Below are 3,155 nucleotides of genomic sequence, written 5' to 3' on the forward strand. Positions count from 1 at the left end.
TATTCCTACAGTTCGCAGTCCCAAACAATTACTAACAATTTAATCAGGACGACACTACACACTACTCTCTCTCCGTTCACAACTCCACAACAGAAAAAAAAAATATCTCAACACTTCTAGATGTTAACAGGCCCCAACAAACCCTTCTAAACATTTCCAATACATCAAACCAATAATCCAAAAATATGTCATCACTTCCTAAAAATCATCAATATTCACCATGACCAACGTCAAACTCAAAACACCAATATTTAAACCCGAAACAGCTAACAAATTTCATAGCATAAACCAATCTCACACAAACAACTCCATCATCCAATCTAACCGATCCCCTTACTCCTCGGACTCGGTCCGGCACCACCAATAAATTAATAGTAAATATGAATTAGAGCATAAATACATTTAAATCTCAAAAGTTCTATGGGAAAAATACTTACAAAGCTATAATATAATTTTTGAGAGATCACGGAGGTGCTAGGAGCGGCAACGCAGCAACAAAACAGTGCCAAAAGCACTGTGGCCGTGGGTCTCAAAAACCAACTTTTGAACGGGTGTAAACGAAGACCCGAGATTGATAGGGTAGGGCTTAGGGATGTCGGTGAAGCTAGTGGTGGTGGTGGTTGGCCGTGGATGGCGGCGCAATAGGCGGTTGAAGTGCAAAAATACCCAAAACGGAAATGTTGATGGTGGGGCTTCACCGGTGACAGATCGGAGGTGGGGTTGGGTCCATTGGGTTGCTAGAAGGTCGAGGATGATGTGGTGAGAAGATGGTGGCCGGAGGTGGCGCGACGGCGGCGCTGGAGCGAAGGTGACGCCGCGGCTTTGAAGGGCTGCTGGTGGTTAACGGCGGCGCGAGTGGAGGTGAGGTTGGTGGGGTGAGGTCGCCGGTGGCAGGGGAGGCGAACGGACTGGGAGGTGACGGCCACCGCAGGCTCACGGCGGCGGGCTGGGGGAGAAGGGCGACGCACGGGAAGAGAGAGGGAGGGAGTGCGGCGCGCGGGAGAGGAGATGAGAAAAAAGAAAAGAAAAGAAAAAAAAAGAAGAAAAAGAAAAGAGGAAAGAGAAAATGTAGGGAAAGAAATGAGGTCCATCCTCATATCTTGGGTTACAAAAACGATCCAACGGAAACGATTTTAACACAGCAAGTAAAATAAAATAATTCAAATGCAGTGGTTAAAATGAAAATAAATAATTAAACCCCACAACAAGTTAATTTAATTTGAGAAGAAATTTAAACGCATAAAAATAATTAATTTAGAGAAAGCACTTCAAAAATAATTTTCGTAAACTAAAAATCATAAAAATAACAAAACTAAAAATCCAACAATTTTAAAACAAGAGAATAAATTTTAAATTAATAACAAATAATCTTTCAATTAAAAAAAAATACACTAAAATACGGGATGTTACAGCCCCCGACAATGTTCCGGTATGGCTATATGGTGACGTTTCATACGTCCATGATGGCGAATGGAAAATAAGTATTGTGAAAGTAAAAATAAATGACACCAAGATTTACGTGGTTCGGCAATATGCCTACATCTACGGGAGTTTGGGGAGAGAAATCTCCAATAAAATATATCAGTTTACAATCACTCATGAATCCTCATATCTCACTGTATAGATAAGGTTGAAGCTCTTCTTGTTGAGGGTGATGTTTTCCTCAAAGGGCTGCTTGAAGAAGAAGACCTTATTAAAGGAGAGCTTGGTCCTCCTCAGAAGTAAAAGTCATTCATTATTATTCTATTTTTTTCATCTAGTTGTGTGCTCTATATATGTACCCATTTGTTGCATGTGTTAGCTTCCTTCCTTGGCCTACTTTCTTTCTGGCATGCTCTGAAGTTCCTTGCCATGATATGACTTATCTCATTGGCGTGTCTGACTTGCTCTCATTGATCCCTCTTATCTCCCTCTGACATTCATAGCCCCTATATCCCTCTTGTCCCTTTTTCCCCTCCTGACACTTGTAGCCCTTATACCTCTTTTATCCCCTCTTTTGTCCCTAGTGATATCTTGATGGGTTGAGCCCAATTTATGGACTAGTGTATTTTTCCCCTCCACAGGAATACCTGTCACTCGAATATTTTCATCAACTGGTAGACAATTATACCGAGCTTCCCAAACATTAACTGAGACCATTTTCGGCAACAAATTATGCCAAATCCATGACATCTCAAGAGTGCGAGGAGATCTAACTCGTATGATGTCCCAAGCCGAAGTCGAAGAGAATTTACCATCCCTAGTCGGCATCCAGACCAACACTTCATCACCCTTTGTCCCCACCAAGATGGTCTGTAAAATCTCCTTAGCTTTAACAACACCCACCAATGCCTCCAATTGATCAACATCCCATCCATTATCAACCCATAAATCCTTAATGCACAAAGAAGGATCAATCTCTGAAAAAGCATGAGGACTAAGCGGCCCACTTGCAAGCCAACGATCATACCAAAATGAGCCCTTTCCTGCCTTAACCTTAAGCCACACATTGTCCAGTACTTCAGGTAACACTCCCATAACCGATTTCCAGAAACGAGTTCCAACACACGTATTACTAGTAAGCGCCACATGACCTTTCTTCAAATACTTTGTTCGAAAGAAATTCTTCCATAAACTATCACCAGACAAAAGCCGCCATGCAAATTTCATGTGAAGAGATCTCTGAATCTCTAAAGATTTTTGCAAATTCAAGCCACCCTTGCCCGAGGGTTTACACAAATGCTCCCAAACGCGCCACTTCCTTTTTTGATGACCATTTGAAGCACCCCAAAAAAGGAAGCTAAAATAGAGTTAGGAATATTGAGAACATAAAGGAGATGCATTGACGTGCTCGAAAGGACATGCCGAAGCAAAATAAGTCGCTCACCCTGCGACAATATTTTAAATTTCCATCCAGCCAATTCATCCCAAAGAGATTTGAGTTTACCGTAATATACATTGACGGTATCATTGTCTTTGGATAAATTTGCCAGTGTTTTCTTGAGTCCGTATATGCGAGGCCCATTTTGTGGGGAGAATCTCTTGCAATTCAGTCCATATTTCATGGGCATTATCTACAAAAATAATAGAGGGTCGAAGAGGGACGCTAATGGAATTCTGGATCCTGGATACAATCATGTCGTTACATCTTTCCCAAAGGTCAGAAAAGGGGTCAT

Source organism: Juglans microcarpa x Juglans regia, chromosome 4S, assembly GCF_004785595.1.
Source record: "Juglans microcarpa x Juglans regia isolate MS1-56 chromosome 4S, Jm3101_v1.0, whole genome shotgun sequence".
Lineage (NCBI taxonomy): Eukaryota > Viridiplantae > Streptophyta > Magnoliopsida > Fagales > Juglandaceae > Juglans > Juglans microcarpa x Juglans regia.